The sequence below is a fragment of the Canis lupus genome, chromosome 13 (genome assembly GCF_048164855.1).
Source record: "Canis lupus baileyi chromosome 13, mCanLup2.hap1, whole genome shotgun sequence".
NCBI lineage: Eukaryota > Metazoa > Chordata > Mammalia > Carnivora > Canidae > Canis > Canis lupus.
The window spans coordinates 12,457,102-12,480,848 of record NC_132850.1 but is presented as its reverse complement, the minus strand read 5'-3'; the positions used below and the strand labels follow the sequence as shown (position 1 = coordinate 12,480,848).

The following is a 23,747-nucleotide window of genomic DNA, read 5'->3' as shown; positions in this document are numbered from 1 at the left end:
TTTTGTATGATGGGACTTTACTTTGTTGAGGGTTTTTATCATGAATTGGATGTTGTACTTTGTCAAATGCTTTTCCTGCACCTACTAAAAAAATAACCTATGGTTCTCATCCTCTTATTGATGTGATGTATCACATTGTATGATTTACAAATATTGAACCACTTAATCATGGTGAATGATATTTTAATGTATTATTGGATATGGTTTGCTAGTATTTTGTTGAGGATTTTTGCATGTATGTTCATAGGAGACAATGGCCTATAGTTCCCTTTTTTGTGGTGTCTTTATCTGGTTTTAGTAGCAGGGTAATGCTGGACTCACAGAATGAATTTGGAAGTTTTCCTTCCTTTTTGATTTTTTGAGATAGTTTAAGAATAGGTATTAATGCTTCTTTAAATGTTTGGTAGAATGCACCTGTGAAGCCATCTGTTCCTGGACTGTTAGGAGGTGTTTTCTGTTGTCCTTTTAAGACTTTATTTATTTATTCATAAGAGACAGAGAGAGAGAGGCAGAGACACAGGGAGAAAGAGAAGCAGGCTCCCTGTGGGGAGCCTGATGCAGAACTCAATCCCAGAACCCCAGGATCATGACCTGAGCCAAAGGCAGACGTTCAACCACTGAGCCACCCAGGCACCCAGGGAGTTTTTTGATTACTGATTCAATTTCCCTGCTGGTAATCTGTTCAAATTTTCTAGTTCTTCCGGATTCACTTTTGATATATTATACATCTTTAGGAATTTATCCATTTCTTTTAGGTTGTCCAATTTGTCGGCATACAGTTTTTATAATATTCTCTTATAATTATCGGTATTTCTGTGGTGTTTGTTGTTATTTTAACTCTCTCATTTGCGATTTTGAGTCCTTTCTCTTTTTTTCTTCATAATTCTAGCTAGAGGTTTATCAATTTTATTGATTTTTCCTAAGAACCAGCTACTAGTTTCATTGATTTCTTCCTTTTTTTTCAGTTTCCATGTCATTTATTTCTGCTCTAATCTTTATTATTTCCTTCCTTCTGCTTGTTTTAAGTTTTGATTGTTGTTTTTCTAGCTCCTTTAGGTAAAAGGTTAAATTGTTTGAGATTTTTCTTGCTTCTTGAGGTAGGCTAGTATTGCTATAAACTTCTCCTTCAGAACCACTTTTTTTTTGGCTCCCAAAGGTTTTAGACCATTGCATTTTCATTTTCATTCATTTCCATGTACTTTATTTCTTCTTTTTTAAAAATTTTTATTGGAGTTCAATTTGCCAACATATAGCATAACACCCAGCGCTCATCCCACCAAGTGCCCCCCTCAGTGCCCATCACCCAGTCACCTCAACCCCCCACCCACCTCCCCTTTCACTACCCCTTGTTCAGTTCCCAGAGTTAGGTGTCTCTCTCGCTGATATTTTTGTTACCCTCACTGATATTTGCACTCATTTTCTCCCCTTTCCCTTTATTCCCTTTCACTAATTTTTATATTCCTCAAATGAATGAGACCATATAATGTTTGTCCTTTTCTGATTGACTTATTTCACTCAGCGTAATACCCTCCAGGTCCCTCCACGTCGAAGCAAATGGTGGGTATTTGTCATTTATAATGGCTAAGTAATATTCCATTGTATACATATACCACATCTTCTTTATCCATTCATCCTTCAATGGACACCGAGGCTCCTTCCACAGTTTGGCTATTGTGGACATTGCTGCTATAAACATCGGGGTGCAGGTGTCCCGGCGTTTCACTGCATCTGTATCTTTGGGGGAAATCCCCAGGAATGCAAGAATGCAATTGCTGGGTCAGGGCAGTTCTATTTTTAACTCTTTGAGGAACCTCCACACAGTTTTCCAGAGTGGCTGCACCAGTTCACATTCCCAGCAACAGTGCAGGAGGATTCCCCTTTCTCCACATTGTCTCCAACATTTGTAGTTTCCTGCCTTGTTAATTTTCCCCATTCTCACTGGTGTGAGGTGGTATCTCATTGTGGTTTTGATTTGTATTTCCCTGATGGCCAGTGATGCGGAGCATTTTCTCACGTGCTTGTTGGCCATGTCTGTGTCTTCCTCTGTGAAATTTCTGTTCATGTATTTTATCCACTTCATGATTAGATTGTTTGTTTCTTTGCTTGTTGAGTTTAATAAGTTCTTTGTAGATCTTGGATACTAGCCCTTTATCTGATAGGTCATTTGCAAATATCTTCTCCCATTCTATAGGTTGTCTTTTAGTTTTGTGGACTGTTTCTTTTGCTGTGCAGAAGCTTTTTATCTTGATGAAGTCCCAATAATTCATTTTTGCTTTTGTTTCTCTTGCCTTCATGGATGTATCTTGCAAGAAGTTGTTGTGGCCAAGTTCAAAAAGGGTGTTGCCTGTGTTCTCTAGGATTTTGATGGATGCTTGTCTCACATTTAGATCTTTCATCCATTTTGAGTTTATCTTTGTGCCTGGTGTAAGAGAATGGTCTAGTTTCATTCTTCTGCATGTGCCTGTCCAATGTTCCCAGCACCATTTATTAAAGAGACTGTCTTTTTTCCAGTGGATAGTCTTTCCTGATTTGTCAAATATTAGTTGACCATAAAGTTGAGGGTCCACTTCTGGATTCTCTATTCTGTTCCACTGATTTATGTGTCTCTTTTTGTGCCAGTACCACACAGGCAGGGCAAGATGGCGGAAGAGTAGGGTCCCCAAGTCTCCTGTCCCCACCAACTTACCTAGATAACTTTCAAATCATCCTGAAAACCTACAAATTCAGCCTGAGATTTAAAGAGAGAACAGCTGGAATGCTACAGTGATAAGAGTTCGCGCTTCTATCAAGGTAGGAAGACGGAAAAATATAAAGAAATAAAAAAACATCCAACGGGGGAGGGCCCCCAAGAGAAGCTGGGCTAAGTCCGCATGGCAAGTGCCCCCAGGACGGGAAAGCCCAGTCCCAGAAAAGCAGAAACTTTATTTCTTCTTTTATGTTTTGGTTGATCCATTCATTCTTTAGTAGGATGTTCTTTAACCTCCACGTATGTGGGGTTTTTCCAAATTTTTTTCTTTTGGTTGACTTCTAGTTTGACAGCAATGAGGTCAGAAAAGATGCATAGTATCACTCTGATCTTCTTGAATTTGTTTAGGCTTGTTTTTTGTTCTAATATGTGATATATTCTGGAAAAATGTCTCATGTGCACTTGAAAAAAAATGTGTATTCTGCTCTTGTTAGGACGGACTGTTCTGAATATAGTCATTTAATCCATCTGATCAACTATGCCATTCAAAGTCATTGTTTCCTTGTTGATTATTTTGTTTAGATGATCTGTTGATTGATGTAAGTGGGGTGTTAAAGTACTCTATTATAATTTCATTATTGTCAGTTAGTTCCTTTATGTTTATTAACTATTATATGTATTTCGGTGCTCCCATGTTGGGTGCTTAAATATTTACAATTGTTATATCTTCCTTTTGGATTGTCCCCTTCATTACTATAGAGCCCTTCTTTGTCTCTTGTTAGTCTTTGTTTTACAGTCTACTTTTCCAATCTAAGTATTGCTACTCTAGCTTTCTTTTGATATCCATTTGCATTATAAATGTTTCTCTATCCCCTCACTTTCAATCTGCAGGTGTCTTTAGGCCTAAAATGAGTCTCTTATAAGCAACATAGAGATGGGTTTTCTTTTTTTATCCATTCCCTCACCCTGTGTCTGTAAAACGTAGTTTAAAAAAAATAGGAGAAAAATAAAAATAAAAATAAAAATAAAATAAAAAAATAAAAAAATAGGAGAAATCTCAGGTTATTGATATGCTGATGAAAATGATACAGTACACAAAAAATAACAATAATGAAGATAAGGGGAAGAATTGCTGAAGCAATATCCTTGAGTAGGTGAGAGGAAATGGGATGTAATGTGCAAGTAGAAAGATTAACCTCAGATAAGACAAGAAAGGGTTCATCTAGTAAAAGGAGGAAAGAAAAAGTATATAAGGTCAGAGAGGTTAGTGGGTGGATATAGTGGTGAAGCTTATAGAAGTACCTTCCAATTGTTTCTATTTTTTCTACTTATTGATTATATATCACCTAAAAGCCCTTATGTGAAGCAACAAAAACAAAGACAAATTAGCATAGTCCCAGCCTTGAGAAGATTTCTTATTTGCATGAAAGAGTAGATGGAGGTACCTGTAAACTCAAACAGCGAAGGCAGGAGGAAGATCAGAGTTAAAATCACTACGCATGGGGCACAATGCATTTGTGGTACCTCTCAGACAATCTCCTTTATAACTGTACAGAACTGAATTTAGTTATAATTACATAAGATCAATATTATTATAACTCAACTCCTTCTCTATTACTATTAAAAAATAAAAATAGTGTATATATATATGTGTGTGTATGTATATATATGTGTGTGTGTCATTTCTTCCAAATTTCTGTTCTGTCCAGTGAGACTCAAAATTCTAGCAATGAATTATTAGTTTAAGAATGTCACTACTTGCACAAGACAACCTACTATTCCTAAATATTTATAAATATTAGGAGAAAAAACTATGTTGAAGATATCCAAAAATGTCCTGTTCCTAACATGGTAGGAGCTAATTTATGTTTGTGACATCATAATATACAGATAATTTGTACATGAGTATGATTCAAGTTAGAAGTCTATAGAAGATTGGTAGGTTATGAAATCTCCTTGTATATTATGGTAATTTACCTTCACATTATTTTATTGTTATAGATTCTGAAGTTCTCGATAGCTTCTGATAATATATGGTTTTGTTGCCTGTTTGGTTTCAGAAATTAAAAAAAAAAAACTAAATCAAAATTAACATGGAAAAATCTGAACCTACTAGGCAGTTAAGCACTTGAAGATAATCAATCAGTGTAAATATGAACAGTTATGTGTTAACAATGGACTAATACTGTTGAACATTACATTTTTTTCTGCAATAGGTTTTCAGCTGCACAGGATGGACACTAAAAATTCATTCCTAATAATATCCAGTGATATTCTTAGAAAACCATAAATGACGTTTTGGAGAACACCAGCACTGTGCAACTACAATCTAATCCGGATTTGATAAAATATTGTAACAGAACTCTGAATTTCAGGTCCATAAACCAAAGTATAGAAAGAGCTTTTCCCTTTTCCCCGAACATTCCATAATACCTAACTCCTGTGACTGCCTTAGTTCAGGCTGCCAGGACTATTGTAGTAACTTTTAAATTTACCTTTCTTCCTCAGGCCTCTAACCTTTCAATATCTTGTATATATTTTTATGCAAGTCATTTTCCTGAAGCATAGCTTGAATCACATTACTCCCTCCTTAAAGACCTTCAGTAACTCCTCAGTGCCTTTAGAATGAAATAAAGTTTCCTCAACATGGTCACAATCACAGTAGGAAAAGAGAAGGTAGAACCGTATGAAATCTAAATACTTTGTCAAAACACAGAGTTAGCAAAAACCAAAGGTAAATCAGAATCCAGAGCTATCTGATTCCAAAATATATGTTCTTTCCCTTCTCCCACACTGCCTCTACTGTGCAACATGCCACGGGGCTGGGCACAAAAGTACATGTCCAAAAAATATTCATTGACTTTTTGTTGTGGTGTGGTTGCTGCTAATTAAATTTTGTACGGGGCACCTGGGTGGCTCAGTCAGTTAAGCATCTGCCTTCAGCTCAGCTCATGATCCTAGAGTCCTGGGATGGAGCCCCGCATTGGGCTCCTTGCTCACAGGGAGGCTGCTTCTCCCCCACTCTCTCTGCCTACCGCTCCTCCTTGTGCTCTCTCTATAAATCTCTCTCTCTTGCTCAGTCTCTCTCTCTCTCAAATAAAATCTTTGTAAAAAAAAAATCTTGTACAGAAGCTGTACATAATCTGTACATAATTAATAATAAATATCTGCTGAGCAAATGAATGAAAGTTCAAAGAAGAAAATGAAACTCTTAAGGAAAATTGGAACCTATAGACATAGACATTAAAGGAATACATCCACTGTGCTGCTTCAATTATAGTCATTCCCCTTCTGTCACACTGCTAAAACATTCATAACTAACATTTGCTGAATTCTGATAATTTGGGCATAGTAATACATCCAAGGTGGAACAGGAGGGAGAAATATCCATAGGAGCCCCTCTACTCAAGATTGCTAGCTACTCACACCTACACTCTGGAGCTGTTAAGAGCAGGAGCCACAGGGCTAGATGCATGGATGTGTACATTTGGAGACAGCTATGGCATGATGATGATATGCTAAATATATCTACATGCAATACGTAGATGTATTCATCTACATTTTTCTCACCTAAAGAACAATGATATGCAGGTGCAAGCCTAGGAAGAATAGAGTGCAAGATCACTCACAAGTGGCTCCACATAACCTATGAACATTGATATTTAAGGAAAAGGGCACTAGGCCAAAGGGTTATTGTAGGAATGCTGACATTAGGAAAACTATTGAAGTATTTCAGCATGCAACACTAAAGTGTTTAAAATTTATCACCTATCCTGTTACACAAATGATCTTTTCTCTTTCTCCTGGGTTTCCTTAATATTAATTTTCTACCCTTAGATGAATTAATTTTCTATTCATTCATTCCACATTTACTAGAGAGCTACTGTGTGCCAGATATTATACCAAGCTACACTGTAAAAAAGAGAGTCTAAGGGAAGCCCCTATCCTCCAACAGCTGAAAATCTGCATGTAAATAAATCATTACAGGGCAATGAGAGAAGTAGATATATGATCTTCCAGATGAAAGATATGGGAGATAAGCCAGATCTATAACATTTAATGGACCAAAAAGTACATCATGTGTAAGAATCTTAAACAATAGCTGTAAAAGTATCAGGTCAGAGGAGAATCACAGAATTCTAGGATGTTCCATCTCTAAGAGAACTATAATTAATTTCCATTTTAAAAAAAAGTTAGGGTGCCAGGATGGCTTAGTCAGTTAAGTGTCTGACTCTTGATTTGGGCTCAGGTTATGATCTCAGGATCCTGGGATTGAGCCTCACCTTAGACTCTGTGTTTAGCAGAGATCTGCTTGAGATTGTCTCTCCCTCTCCGTTTGCCCCTCTCCCTACCCATGCACAAGCACTCACTCACTCTCCCTCTCTCAAATAAATAAATCTTAAAGAAAAAAAAAAAGCTACTACTGGCAAAGTAAGTACCAACCACATGTGTCAGGCTCTGATGATGCACAAATAAACCTTGGTCTCTGCCTACCTCACAAAACAACCCAGCAGAAAAGCTCATGACTACCCATTAGTAGGCAGAAGGCATTAAAAAGTATACAAATACACAGAAAAAAATAAAGCTCTCGATTAAGACATACTCTCCTGCTATAAACTATGGAATATTATTTCATCAACTATACCTCTGAAAAGGCATGTGCAAGCACCACATGACAAAACTGTTTACCCTTACTCCTTCCATTCTCCGATGACATATCTTGACATTACCCCTTGTCTACAGGTAAAAATAACAACTCATCTTTGGTAACTCTATCACACCCTATACAAATTCTACTCACTTGTATTTGATTCATTAATTTATTCATTCTCTTACTTGATGAACAAGTATTTTTTGAGCACTCATTATGCCAAGACAGCATACTACATGCTGAGAATATAAAGCATTCAACAATACAGACACAATCCTGTTCTCATGGAGCTTACATTCTAGAGGAGACATAATAATCAAATTTATAAATACATACATACATACATACATACATACATATAACAAATCTGCTAATATAAATGCTAAGAACAAAAATAAAATGGAGTAAGAGGGATGGGAGAGATGAAAAGAAAGTACTATACTAGTTGTGTAGCCAGTAAAGACCTCCCTGATATAGTAACATTTTATCAGAGACCTGAATGAAGTGAAAAGATCTTGGCAGTAAAGCATTTCAGGCAATAGAAGTGCAAAGTCCCTGAGGTGAGAACATGCATAGTGTGTATTTAAAGAACAGTGAGATAAGAGATGCTGATGACTTGAATACTATCAGCCTCTGTAGCTTCCTAGTGCAATTACCTGAATTCCCCATCAGACTGAGCTCCTTGACAGCATCAATCCAATCTTATACCCACTGCCTCGAACAGAACCAAACACAGCTGGACACTCAATAAATATTTGAGTAATTAATGAGTAAGGATCCAATCATCTCTCCCTTGCTTGATTTACTCCCTGGTATTATTGATAGATATGCACTACATCCTTCACTGGAATTTGAGTTTTCCTGAGAGTAAGGACTATGTCAGATGTATCTTTTCCTCTTCCTCCTGTCCCACACCTTCCTCTACTTCCTGGCAACTGTTGTACAAATATAATACAGGACCAATAGAAATAAAACCATTGAAGGGATATCTTGGTACTGTGCTATCAAAAGTCATCTGGAATAGGGAATAAAGAGCAGAAATCCTAGATCAAAATTCTCTGTGGAAACAAATAGTACAAAAAATATTGAAACAAAGATAAGGCAAACACCAAATTTCTATTACTACCACCTCTGACTCTCACCTGTACCACTTTACAGATGCAACTAGAGTGACAGTATTGTCACAATTAAAGTATGCTTTCAGGATCTACTGCTGGGTCAGTAGGACAGTGATCCCAGAGAAGAAAGCCAGGGGGTCTCATGTATAGTGCTTAAAAAACAGAAAATGCTCAGCCATGATTTCAAGCTGAAAAGGATCCAAAAGGCCTATCTGTAGGCAGTAATGTAGACCAAGCATAATTGTCACTTAGTGGTCCAGGGAAATCTGTCTATTCATATCTGGATCTCAAATAGTGATTGGAAAAATTACAAAGTAAATCTGAGTATAGACATGGTAAAAAAAAATCAGGCCACCCCACCCAGATTCCAATCATGAGGGCAAGGGTTCAGGCAATATCCCAAGCTTAAAGAGATAATAATTCTAAAATTCTAAGCTAAGTAAAACAATGGCACAAAAAAACTAGGTATCAAGAAAGAATCCAGTGCTGTAGACTTATACCAATGGAAATAAAGCAAGAAATGCTACAATTTATAGACAAGGGCCCAGGTTTTTGTCTCTTACACATCAGATAGCAAGGCAGCAACTAGTTGCTACTTAGCAACAACTCTGATACTTCTCACAGACATTATCCTCCGGTCAAGACTGGCTCAGAGATAAGGCATATTGGGATAAAAGGCAATGCCCATCAGCAGTGTATCTAACTACTGGGAACCAAGAAGAGTAAAGGTATGCATGGCAGCTGGTCCACAAACTCAGAGATCTGTCAAGCCAGACAAGCCACTGCAGTCTGGCAAGCCCAACTATAAAAGAGAGGTCTATTACTTCCCTTCAATCCACAGCCCCTTCTTAGAGAATATGTACTACTCACAGCCCTTAAAAGGGAGTCTTATATATCAAGACTCTTCTCTTTAATCACAACTGACCAGACCCAAGCTGAACCAATAACATTTTCCTTCTGATAATTTAGAATTAAAATATAAGACTGAATTTATTAGATAATGTTGAGAAGGCCAAAATCAACCATAGAGCAAGCAAAAGCCACAAAAAGCTGGGAACACAGGGCAAACAAGATCATACCGGCCCAAGAATATATGGAAGGAGGAAGAGGCTAGCCTGAAAATTTTCCAGTTTCATTTATGTCTACATATGGATTAAAAATATTTGTTGACTAGTAACTGATAATTCTTGGATAAAATTTCCCTTGGAAAATAGTGTCGTTCTTTAGAATTTTGGGTATCTTTAATAACATATAATTCTCATTTGCTATACTATTATTTATAGTCCTGTGTTAAATATTCAGATTCAATTATACTCATTCTATTCCTAAATGCCTAAATGATATTAAGTTATACTTTAAATATGATCCAATACCACTGGATCCACAAATCTCAGGAAGAAGCATGCAAAGAACAAAACTACATACCCTCCCCTTCAGCAATGAGCATACAAATTTTACTTATAAAATTGCTTCCATATTTTACCCTGTTTAGATGTATAAAAGGTTAACATCTAATTCCATTTACAATGCTGATCCAGCAAGAAAGAAATTAATTTGGCATTAGAGTAGTAACATCAATTTCCCATGTATCTGAAGTAATGCATTTACTGGAAAGAGATTAATATCAATTCCATAAATCATTCACATGCTTTTTCCGGAGTTGGAGACATCTGAGTAATGTCATATATGTGAGCTGATATCACTTTGTGCATACTCCATTCATTAATCTATGCCTGGGGTTGCAGAATAGTTGTCAGAAGAAAATCTAAAACTTGGAAAAGAATCCATCTTTCTGTTCTTCATTTTTTGTGACTTGTTTTAGGTAAGGTAAGCCAAATGTTACCTGAAAAGTGATGACATTGATCTGTACTGGCAGCCTGTGTTTTCAGGGGGAAAAAAAAATGTTTTTAAATCAAACGTGGTCAATTGTCATCCTAGTGGTAACAACCACTTAATACACATATGATAAGACAATGTATAAATGTCAATGTAAGGATTCCATCAAGGATCCTCAATAAAATGCTGACTGAAAAGAGAAGTGAGTCTGAACCTCTCCTGTAAACATCAACTCTTCCTTGTTACTGATGAACTTCATAATCACATAATCTTGTTTGTGTCAGGGTTCCCCACAGATATAGAACCAATATATCTGTGTATCTGTGTGTCTGTGTAGAAAGAAATTTATTATAAGGAATTGGCTCATACTACTATGAAGGGTAACAAGTCCCAAGATCCACAGTTAGCAAACTAGAGTTCTAGAACAGCCAATGGTGTAGTTCCAGGCAAATGCCAACCATCTTAAAACCGTGGAAGAGCCAATGTTTTAGTTCAGCTAAACACAGAAAAAAACTGATGTTCCATCTCAAGACACCCAGCCAAGAAGAGTTTTCCCTTAGTAAGGTTCAAGCCTTTTTGTTATATGAAGACTTTCTACAGATAAGGCTGTCCCACATTAGGAAGGGCAATCTGCTTTATTTAGTTTACCAATTTAAATGTTAATCTTATCCAGAAATACCTTCACAGACACACCCGTAATAATATTTTACCAAATGTCTGGGCATTCCATAGCCCAGTAAAGTTGAAACATAAAATGAACTTCTACAGTATTTCAGAGATCATCTACCAACCCCCAAAATACAGGCCCCAGACCTCGTCATTACAAAGCATGAGAAAAACAAAATCCAGATGTGACCTTAGGGCTCCTAATGCCCAGTAAATATTAGTTATTTTTATTGATATAATTGATACAATTATTTTGATACAATTGAGAAATAAATTAACCTAAACTTAAATCTTCCATTACAAGTCATACGTGGCCAACAAAACAGCAGGATAAAAGGAAGTATGTGATCCAAAGGAAAGAACCCAAGCCTTTGAGTTAGATGAAGGTCAAATCCTGGCTCTGTCATTTACTAAAAGTAAATTAAATTTTGACCCTCAGCTTCCTCACCTGAAATACTGCCCATTTCAAAACATCCTTAGAATTAGAGATAAGGTCTATAATGTTTCTTCCATAGTACCTCGCATGTAATAGCTATTCAATATTTCCCTAACACGTCGTTATGTGTTCACTTTCAGGACACTTGGGAGAATTCCACTTTTTGCCCTCCTGAATACAGACATGGCCATAGTACACGTTTTTGCCAGTAAACTGTGAATGGAAATTATTTGTGACCCATCCAAGGGTTTTTTATTACTTTAAAATCATAGTGAGAAATTTATCTCTTGCCACAAATTCACAAAACCAAAAGTCCTTATATTTTATAGTATGTTAACAATTTACAGAATATTTCCCTGTCTTCTATCATATGCCTGTAATAGCAGTATTGCTGACTAGGCAGGACAGGCTCCATTACTCCATTTTAGTGATTAGATCACATACTGAGAGAGGTTAAGTGAGTTGCCCAAGGCCACATACATAAGTGCCAGGTCTTCTGATTCCCAGGCTGAGGAGACATATCTAGAAAATCACACGAAGAGTAAACTATTTTGTAAAATAATTTATTGACATGTTGATTTGCTTTGGTGTTTTGTATATGATACCCCACATTCTATCTCCCCCCACACTAGACATAACCCCCTACTACACAAACAAAAACATACACACACCATACACATTCTTCTCCAGGCTCTTTCAGATCTCTTGCCTCAGGGGAGGTTCATGACAGTAAAAAGGCAGAAGTAGTCTCTAACATTGTCCTTCCTCACATTAGCCATAATTATACTGGTAGAAAAAGGGACTAACATTGGAAACAGAAAAAGGGAGGAAATAGTCCCACACATTAATAAAGTGATAAACATCAAGGATCCCATGAATGGTGGAAGGAAGAGGTATTCCCTGGCAGTCCTCAGCAGGGCATGGCTGCAAGGGCACCTAGGGAAGAATTCTGAGCACTAGGGCTCTGGGTCTAGTCAAAGGCCTCCATAAAGATTCCCATTCCCAGCTTGCAGTAAGCATTTGCCTTTAAGGAGCTACATGAGCTTGGATGATAGGAATGTTTGTGTCAGGCAGCCCCGGTGGCTCAGCGGTTTAGCGCCGCCTACTACAGCCGGGGACATGATCCTGGAGACCTGGGATCGAGTCCCATGTTGGGCTCCCTGCATGGAGCCTGCTTCTCCCTCTGCCTGTGTCTCTACCTCTCTCTCTCTCTCTCTCCTCTCTGTGTATTCTCATGAATAAATAAATAAAATCTTAAAAAAAAAAAGAATGTTTGTGTCTAGACATTTCAAAATCAGAAGACCTCATCTCATATGCCTCTTGATGTTTTAGGTAATGGTAGGGAAGAGCCAGAGCCTCAGTGAAGATGGAAAATTGAATTTCCCAAAATCCCAATGAGGCAGAGGACAAGAGTCAGATTAATTTGATTTAAATAAACTAAAATAATTTGACATTCTTGCTGAGCATATGAACTAGAATCCACACCTACAACATACAAACAGGTCAATGTACTTCTAAAACTTATACTTTTTTTTTTTTTTTTTAGAGAAAAAACTGAGGGTTGCTGAAAGGGAGGTGGGTGGGGATGGATTAAATGAGTGATGGGTATCAAGGAGGGCATTTGTTATGATGAGTACTAGGTGTTATATGTAACTGATGACACTAACTTCTACTCTTGAAATCAATACTATACTATATGTTAGCTAACTTGAATTTAAATAAAAACTTGGAAGGAAAAAAAACAACATATACTTAACTGTCAATATCAAACCTATGACATTTTACTGACCATTCCTAAAGGACTAAGTTCTCCAAATCCACAAATGTCACATTTCTCCATCAATTTCTAGATATTCCAGTTATCTACCTTCATCAATGAGGAACAATATATGGTATGGTATGGTATGGTATGGTATGGTATGGTATGGTATGGTATGGATAGATGTAATTAGCATTCCCAGATGAGATATTCAAACCCTGAACCAGGAGTGAGTTAAAGCTCCCCATGTGATAACAGTTACACTCCCATCTACTCCATTTAAAGGGTCTCAACTTGCTGTACTATGAACTATTATAGCACATCACACTGGCTATTTGCTTGTACACCAATTTGGAAATATTCCAGTTGTCATGAATAAGGCAGCAAATAAATGGATCAATGTTGAATAACCAGGAACTAAGGGATATGAGCACAGGCTCGGAGGTCAGATAGGCCTGAGATGAATTCCAGATTCTACCATTTGGTAGTTGTGTGCTGCTAAGCATGTCACTTAACTTCTCTGAACCTCAATTTCCTTTTCCAAAAATAGGAGTAAAATGCTTGTACTCCTTTTTGTCTAGGATTTATGAGACCATAATAGATGTGAAGACAATTTGTTAATTATAAAATGCTATGTAAATATTAGGAATTATTAGTTTTATTTTCCATCAGAACCTAAGGTTTACCAGGAGTAACACATGGTGAGTTTTTACAAATGAGTCCATGTTATCTAGTGTACTCTGTGAAGAGAAAGTTACCAGGAAGCCTCTATATTTATTTACTTATTTATTTATATAACATTCATTTAAGTAACATGCATTGAGTATCTATCATTGCCATTGTTTTAAGCATTCAATATTTAACTATATCCACATAAATTTCTCAGTGACCAATTAGAAGTTCTTCTGTTGATCATCTGTATGACTTCTTTGGGAAAATGTCTATTTGGGTCCTCTGCCCATTTTTTAATCAGATTGAGTTTTTTGTTGTTAAATTTTATATATATTTTAGATATTAACCTTCTATCAGATTTATCATTTGCAAATATCTTCCCTCATTCAGTAGGTTATCTTTTGGGGTTTTTTTGATGGTTCCCTTCACTATGCAAAAGTTTTTTTATTTTCATGCAATGCCAATAGTTTATTTTTGCTTTTCTTTACCTTGTCTGCGGAGACATATCTAGAAAAATATTGCTACAATATTTTTTTACAATATGTCAAAGAAATTACTGCCTATGTTCTCTTCTAGAATGTTTATGGTTCTGAGTTTATTTTTATGTATAGCATAAGAAAGTGGTACAGTTTCATTTTTTGCATGTAGATGTCTAGTTTTCCTAGCACCATTTATTAAAGAATACTGTCTTTCTCCTACCACATATTCTTGCCTCCTTTGTCATAGATTAATGGAGCATGTGAATGTGGGTATATTTCTAGGCTCTCTATTCAGTTCCATTGGACCCTTGTCTATTTTTGTGCCAGTACCATACTGTTTTGATTACTATAGCTTTGTAGTATATCTTGAAATATAGGCTTGTGATACCTCCAACTTTGGTTTTCTTTTTCAAGACTGATTTGGCTATTCAGGGTCTTTTGTGGTTCTGTACAAATGTTAGGATTATTTGTTCTAGTGCTATGAAAAAGCTATTGGTATATTGATAGGGGTTATGTTGACCCTGTAGCATGGACCCTTTAACAATATTAAATCTTACAATACGGGATATGGTATATCTTTATATTTGTTTGTGTCATCTTCAATTTATCAATGTCCACACTTTTCAAATTTAGGTATTTCATCTCCTTGGTTGAATTTCTTTCTAGGTATTCTATCCTTTTTGATACAATTACAAATGGGATCATTTCTTAGTTTCTCTGTTACTTTGTTATTACAGTCTATAACCTAATTGAATTTATTAGTTACAGTTTTGGTGGAGCCACTAGGCTTTTCTATATATAGTATTATGTCATCCACATATAATGAAATTTTTTCTTCTTCCTTACCAACCTGTATGTCTTTTGATTTCTTTGTCTTATCTGACTGCTATGGGTAGGATTTCCTGTAGTTTGTTAAATCAAAGTAGTGAGAATGGATATCCTAATCATGTTGCAGATCTTAAAAGAAAAGCTTTCAGTTTTTTACCACTGAGTATTATGTTAGCTGTGAGTTTTTCATATGTGACCTTTATCATATTGAGTTATATTCTGGCCATGCTCACTTTGGCCAGAGGTTTTATCATAAATGGATATTGAACTTTGTCAAAAGGTTTTTCTGCATCTACTAAGATGATTCCATGGTTTTTATACTTCCTCTTGTTAATGTGGTGTATCATATTGATTGATTTTTACATATTAAACCATCTTTGCATCCCTGGAATAAATCCAATTTGATTGTGGTGAATGATCTTTTTAATATATTACTGATTTTGGTTTTCTAACATTTTCTTGAGGATTTTCATGTTCATCAGAGATACCGACCTATAGTTTTTGGGGTCTTTTTTGGAGGGGGGTTTTAATCTCTCTGGTTTTAATATCAGGGTAATGCTTGCATTGTAGGATGAATTTAGAAGTTTTCCTTCCTCTTCTATTTTTTGGAATATTTTTTAGCAGAATAGGTGTTAACTATTAAGTCTTTGGTAGAATCCACCTGGTAAGCCATCTGGTTCTGGACTGCTTGTTAGGAGTTTTTTGATTACCAATTTAATTTCATTATAAGTAATCAATCCATTTAAATTTTCTATTTCTTCTTGATTCAGTTTTAAAGATTATATATTTCTAGGAATTTATTCATTTCTTCTAAGTTGTCCAATTTTTGGCATATTATTTTTTATAATATTCTTTAAAAATTCCTTCAATTTCTATGAATCAGTTGTTATTTCTCCTCCTTCCTTATGATTTTGAGTCCTCTCTTTTCCTTGAGGAGTCTGGCTAAAGATTTATCAATTTAGCTTATACTTTCAAAGAATCAGCTCTTTTTTCATTGATCTTTTGGGTTTTTTTGTTTTTTTTTTGTTTTTTTGTTTTGTTTTTTTAGTTTCTATTTACTTCTACTCTAACCTTCATTACTTACTTTCTTCTACTAAATTCGGGCTTTGTTCTTCTTTTTATAGTTCCTTTAGGCATAAGGTTATGTTCTTTCAGATTTTTCTTGTTTCTTAAGATAGGCCTGTATCACTACAAACCTCCCTCCTAGAACTACTTTTGCTACATCCCAAAGATTCTGGACTACTGTGTTTCCATTTTCAATTGTTTCCATTTTTTTTTTTTTTTTAATTTCCTTTGATTTCTTAGTTGACCTACTGGTTATTTAGTAGCATTTTATTTGTTCTCCATGTGCTCATGGTTTTTTTCTAGTTTGTTTTTTGTAACTGTTTTCTAGTTTTACACCACTGTGGTTAGAAAAGACACTTTATATAATTTCGATCTTCTTAAATTTATTGAGACTTGTTTTGTGGCCTAACATGATCTATTCCGGAAAAATGTTTCATCTTCCCTCAAAAAGAATGTGTATTCTGCTATTGTTTAGATGGAATGTTCTGTATATAACTATAAAGTCCCTTTAGTCTAACATCATTCAAAAATCACTGTTCCCTTATTGATTTTCTGTCTGGATGATCCATCTATTGGTGTAACTGGGGTGCTATAGTCCCCTACCATTAAACTGATAAGAACAGATACTATACTTGATCTTAGCCAAAAGGAAGACAAGTGACTGTGACAAATAGTAGCTACACTTATAGTGAGCATACCATAATGTAAAGATTTGTAGAATCATGTCCTACACATTGTGTGTCAACTATACTCAAATAAAATAGATAAATAAAAGTTGTTTCTAAAGTCCGCTACTATGATGTATTACTGTAAATTTTCCCTTTATGTCTGTTAATATTTACTTTGTGCATTTAAGTGTTTCTATGTTGGATGCGTAGATATTTACATTTGTTTTATCTTCTTGTTAGATTAATCCTTTTATCATTATGTAATGTCCTCCTTTGTCTCTTGCTTTGTTTAAAACAGTCTTTTGTTTTAAAGTCCATTTTGTCTAGGGGTATCTGAGTGGCTCAGTCAGTTAAACACCTGCCTTCAGCTCAGGTCATGATCCCAGGGTCCTAGGATTGTGCCCTTCATTGGGCTCCCTGCCCAGCAGAGAATTTGCTTCTCCCTCTCCCTCTATTCTTTCCCCAGCTCATGCTCTCAATCAATCTCTATGTCTCTCTCAAATAATTACAACTTAAAAATCAATCGATCAATTAATTAATTAATTAATCCATTTTGTCTGATGTAAGTATTGCTACCCTGGCTTCTTCCTCTCATGCTTCCATTTGCACGGAATATCTTTTTCTATTCATTCATTTTCAGTCAGTGTGTGTCTATAGGTCTGAAATGAGTCTCGCAAAGGTAAGTGTATGGGTCTTGTTTTTTCATCTATTCCATTATCCTAGGTCTTTTGAATGGGGCATTTAGTCCATTTATATTTAAAGTAAATATTGAATTTTTTAAAGTAATTATTGATACTTAGTTACTGCAAATTTGTTGTTTTTTGATTATTTTTGTAGTTCGCCTTTGTTTCTTCTTCTCTTACTCTCTTTCCTTGTAGTTTGATGGCTTTCTTTAGTGTTATTCTTGGGTTCCTTTATCTTTTTTGTGTATATATCTATTACAGGTTTTTGATTTGTAGTTACCATGGGGTTCATATATAACATCCTACGTGTATAACAGTCCATATTGAGTTGATGGTCATTTAAGTTTGAACAGCTTAAAAGCACTAAATCTTTACACCCCGGTTCACATTTTATGTATGTAATGTCATATTTTACAGCTTATTTTATGTATCCCTAGAGTACTTTTGGTGGATATAACTGATTTTACTACTTTTGTGTTTTAACCTCCATATTGCTTTATAGGTGATTAATCCACTACCATTACTATATGTTTGCTTTTACCAGTGAAATTTTTCTTCAACAATTTTCTTACTTCTAGTTATAGTCTTTTCTTTTCACTTAAAAAATTACCTTCAACATTTCTTGTGAGGCTGCTTTAGTGGTGATAAGCTCCTTTAACTTTTGTCTGGGAAACATTTTTTTCTCTCTTTCCATTCTGAATGATAATCTTGCAGGGTACAGTATTCTGGGTGTAGGTTTTTTTCCTTTCAGTACTTTGAACATATCACACCACTCCCTCTGGCCTGCAAAGTTTCTGCTGAAAAATCATCTGATACCTTTTGGAGTTTCCTTGGTACATAACTGTTTGCTTTTCTGTTGCTACTTTTAAGAATCTCTATCTTTAGCTTTTGCCATTTTAATTATTATGTGTCTTGATGTGGACTTCCTTGAGTTCAGCTTGTGTAATGTTCTCTGCATGTTCTAGCCCTGGAAGTCTGTTTCCTTAGCCAGATTAGAAAAGTTTTCAGGTTATTATTCCTTCAAGTAAGTTTTATGCCTACTCCTCTTCTCTCTTCTCCTTGTGAATATTATTATGCTTGACAATGTTGCAGAGACCCCTTACCTTGTTCTCATTTTTCATTACTTTTTCTTTCTGATGTTGAACTTGGATATTTTCTATTACCCTACCTTCCTGATTGTTAGTCGTGCATCTGAATCCTCCAATATGCTGTTGATTCCCTCTAATGTATTTCTCATTTATTATACTCTTGAGCTCTGACTATATTTTTTTTTCCTATCCTTCGGTTGAAGTTCTGAATCTATTCACTCTTCTCTCAAGTCTGGGAAGTAGCTTTATGATCATTACTTTGAACATTTTATCAGGCATTCTGTTTATTGCTATTTTGATTAGCTCTTTTTCTGTGCTTCTGTCTTATTCTTCATTTGGGACATATTCTTTTGTCTCCTCATTTTTTCTAATTCTTCATACTTATTTCTATGTAGTAGTTAGGTCAGATATATCTCCTGGTTTTGAAAGAAATCATCTTATGTAAAAAAGAGGTCCTGTGGTGCCCTATAGCACAATGCCCACTGGTCACCAGAACCAGGCTCTACAGAAGTATCCTCTGTGTGCACTACATGTTCCCTCCTATTTTAGCTAAGCCACAAGTGCCAGGGGCTCTCTGGTGAGTGGGGCCAGCAAAGTGGATTTTCTGCAATTAGCCACTGTGACAACTGTGGGCACACTAAAGGGAGGGGCTTGCCCCCTGCATAGCCAGCTAAGAGGCCTAGCTGCCACAACTGTGGGCAAGCTATTGTGTGGGGTTATCTTCCCCATGCCCCAAAACAAGAGTCACTTTGGAGAGGCACTGATCCCAGCCAAGTTGCCTGCCAGGTGGGGCAGGGCAGAAGTCACTTTGGAGGGGTATGTACAAAGTCAAGGCTGGAGAGCTGGTAAGGCAGGTCCATTGGAGAACACTAGTGTGAGGAGCATAGTGTTATCAAGGTATATGGAGTATATTAAAACTGGTTCCCACAAGCATCAGACTATCCAGGCTGGCATAGAGCAAGAAAAATAGTGACCACCAGCACTTTTGTTCCCAGAAAAACCTGCAGACCCCTGCCCCTCTAGCATATATCCTAAAATTAGTCGATAAATCTCCTTCACATATACCCCAGGCACTTTTCAAACTGCTGCTTCTAGGCTGTGTCTCAGTTCAAGTCATTTAGCATTCTGGCTATTTAAGGACAGAGTCTTGGTTTCCTAGAGTGTTCTAGCTCTCCTAGAGTTAAGCTCACTGATTTTTAAGCTCCTGGAGTTAAGACCCACTGATTTTCAGTTATACCTTAAGGGAAGTCATCTTTCCAGTGCAGGTCCCCAGGAAGAGGTATGCCTAGCACGGGCTATGATCCTCTTGTTCCTACATGCTTGTAATGTCCCTCCTGTTTGTAATTAGTTGCACCAGAGGTTTGGTTTCCAATGACATCTCTGTCTGTCTTAATCCTTTCCAATGTGGCCTTCTCTAGACACCTTTGGAACAGGAGAACTCAGGATCCTCCTTCTCTGCCATCTTCTATGCACATTATCAAGTCATGGAAAGCTTTAAATTCTATGTTAAAAGGCTTGGGCTTTATTTCATAGATAATGAACATCCCTTGAAGATTCTTTTCTGTTCTTTTTTAATTGTTCTTATCTATTCTTAACAAGCTAATGCTATTTTTTGTTAGCATTAGCTAACAAAATGCTAAAAATTTTGTTAGCAATGCTAAAAATTAGCATTAGCTAATGCTTTTGGTCTGCTCCTATTGATTTTGATTCCATGTTACTCCATACACTATTTTCAAAACAATGAATCAATGAATGAATGATTATAAATGACTCTACCTTCTTTGTTGATAAAGAACTGTCATTTTCTTTGTTTTTTTTTATATAGTCACTAGGTCCTCCTGCGACCTTATTTTTTTTGAAGCTTGTATGAATATTCTGCATCACATGCTAAAAAATTATGGTTCCTATTTCTCTAATGAAAACAGAAAAAGGAGGAGGAAGAGGGATGTGGGGAAGAGGAGGAAAAGAAAGTTAATAATGTTGACATTTATGGAGTGTCTACCATATGTAAGGCATTTGATACATTAGGTGATCTTCACAACCATTCTATGAGATAGTTTATTATTTTACATATTTTATTTTTTTTATTTTTATTTTTTAAAAGATTTATTTATTTATTTATGATAGACATAGAGAGAGAGACAGAGAGGCGCAGAGACACAGGAGGAGGGAGAAGCAGGCTCCATGCCAGGAGCCCGATGTGGGACTCGATCCCGGGACTCCAGGATCGCGCCCTGGGCCAAAGGCAGGCGCCAAACCGCTGAGCCACCCAGGGATCCCCTATTTTACATATTTTAAAATGAAAAAACTGAATTTCAGAAAGGCAAGTATAATGGTTAATTTTATGTATCAACTTTGCTGGACCAAGGGCTTAGATATGTGCTCAAACCTTATTCTAGATACTTCTGCAAAATTGACATTTAAATCAGTGGATCTTGTGTATAGCAGATTGCCCTTCATAATGTGAGTGGGCCTCATCCAATCAGATGAAAGCCTGAAAAGAACAAAAGACTGACCTACTCCAAGCAAGAGGAAATTCTGCCAAGACACAGCCTTCCAACTTGAACTGCAACATCAGTTCTCTAGCTTTTCTGCCTGACAACATTCAAACTTAAACTGCAGCACAGCTTCTCCCCTCTGGGTCTCCAACCTGCCACTCTACCCTGCAGATTTTGGACTTCCCAGTGCCCATAATTTCATGAACCAATTCCTTAAAATAAATCTCTTTATTACATAAAGATAGATAGATATACAGGCAAATGGATACTTTCCATTTCTCTGAAGAACCCTAATACAACACTAAGTATCTCAAACAAGGGCACCCAGGTAGTAAATAGAAAACCCAGAATTCAAAACCAGACCTGTTTCCAAAACTAAGACTCCACTAGACAGGATTTCCTATGAAATAAATCTAAGCATTAAAATATTAAAAATAGGGGTGCCAGGGTAGCTTAGTCAGTTAAGCATCTGCCTTTGGCTCAGGTCATAATCTCAGGGTCCTGAGATAAAGCTCCACGTTGGGCTCCCTGCTCAGTTGGGGAGTCTGCTTTTCCCTGTGCCTCTGCTGCTCCTCCTGCTTATGCTCTCTTGCTCTTGTGCTCTAAGATAAATAAATATTTTTGAAGTTTTTTTAAATGAAATCTACATTTACATACATTTTTAAACTATTTAGTATCTCTTTCTGTAAATTTATAAGTAAAAATGCCATTTCTTTTGTTGGCATAATCTTCATAAATAATTATGAAAATTGATAAAAGATTTTAAAAACCTTTTGTAATTTAACATACAGAAAATTTTTTTAAAAAACACACAAAACATATTGGGAAGAAATTAACCAGTACATATGGATATGAGCATTTGCTTCTAGATGTTGCAATGAAATCTGCCCTATGAGGTATTTCTTCCAACACATTTGTTTTAAGCAAGAATGTTCTGCTATATTTAAGGGACACTTAAAATATAAATGTTCTGTGACTGATGTGTAAATTATGAATAGAGTGACAACTGAAGACTAAGACAAGGCACTGAATCAGGCTAATACATCTATCCTTGGCTCCTTTAGGATATACTATATAAATGTGAATTAATGATAAAGCAAAGAATCATATCAGGTTTATTACTTCATCTATACTAACTCTATCCCTGTAGACAAAGACAGATGTAGAAGAACAGGCTATAGGAAAATGTCTCATTGATCCAAAAGAAAATGAAGATTTTTAGTTGAGCAGAAACTTACCAAACATTTTATACCTACTCTTTTGTTTTTAAGACTGCCATTTATTCCTTCATTCATGGATGTTTTAAGTGCCTATTAAAAGCTAGCCATTGTAAGACAAGGAAAGAAATCATTGTTCCTGACCTCAAGGAGCCTTGTTTGCAGACAACAATAAAAATCTATGTTCCATAAAAGAAATATCAAAAAAAAGTTGTCGCTGGGAATTAGAAGAGGGAAATGTCATACAAGGCTCGAGGATCATAGAAAACTGCATGGAAAAAATAACTTCAAAGGTAGGCCTTGGGGATGATCCGTTTTCAATAACAAGGAGAATAACATTATCAAAGCAAAAATAATAATGATTTAATACTGGATAATATGATAAAAATGAAAATGTATACATGAGAAGGATCATAGAGGTAGGGAATGCATTCACAACAAGGTTGGTATCTAGGGAACCAAGGAAATTTTAGATATTAAAATGATTTGTGGCCCTTTGAAAGCCCACAGTACATAAACAGATATACACTGTATTTGTAGAATTAAAGTTTTAAAGAGGTAAGGGGAGTAGAAAAATAAAATGTCTAAAAAGGCTCCTTAGCAAAGTGATAATGAAAAAGAAGTTAAGAAAATCTGAAGTAGAATAATAGGATTTAATGAGTGATTGAATGGGATGGCTAAAAAAAGTCAAAAATTATTCTGGATGACCAAGAAATTATTGGAATTTTTGAAATTAAAAAGAAAATTCAGGGGCAACTGGGTGTCTCAGTTGGTTAAGCATCTGTCCTCGGCTCAGGGCATGATCCTAGGGTCCTGGGATTGAGTCCAATGTCGGGCTCCCTACTCAGCAAGGAGCCTGCTCTCCCTCTCCCTCTGCCTGCTACTTCTCCTGCTTATGCTTTCTCTCTCCCTCTCTATCAAATAAATTAATAAAAATATTTTAAAAAAATAAATAAATAAAAGTCAAAGGAGCTCTTCTGTTTTGAAGTTAGAACATGATAAGTTTGGTTTGGGGAATGACAGTTTAAAATATGAATAAAACAACTGGTTAGAGACATGATCAAGTAGATTAAATATGGAACTGGTGCTCTGAAAAGAGTTCAAGACTGATGATACTTTCCAAGACAGTGTTATTCAAAATTTGGTCTGCTGGTCTACAAACTATTTAGTATAGATTGCCCATAAAACAAGTAGAGTATGATTTTTTTTATAGCCATTCGACATCCAAAATCATGACTTATGTACTATCTAGTTTAAAGAGTATAAACCAGTCTGGATGCTGACAAATTCATTAAGTGAATTGCATGTGGCATGAGTTCCATATAAGTCATATATAGCAGGGCCATATATAGAACCATGATATTGGAAATTTAAAAAGCAAAAACAGTTCTTGACCA

The 23,747-nt window shown here is 36.0% G+C and overlaps 1 protein-coding gene and 1 pseudogene across 8 annotated transcripts in view; both read right to left on the bottom strand.

Moving 5' to 3' along the window:
• LOC140602551 (BEN domain-containing protein 5) overlaps nt 1-23,747 on the bottom strand; it is a 1,370,322-nt gene that overhangs the window by 1,189,345 nt on the left and 157,230 nt on the right. The gene's annotated exons all lie outside the window — the stretch shown is intronic.
• Nucleotides 16,740-16,858, bottom strand: LOC140603263 (U2 spliceosomal RNA; annotated as a pseudogene).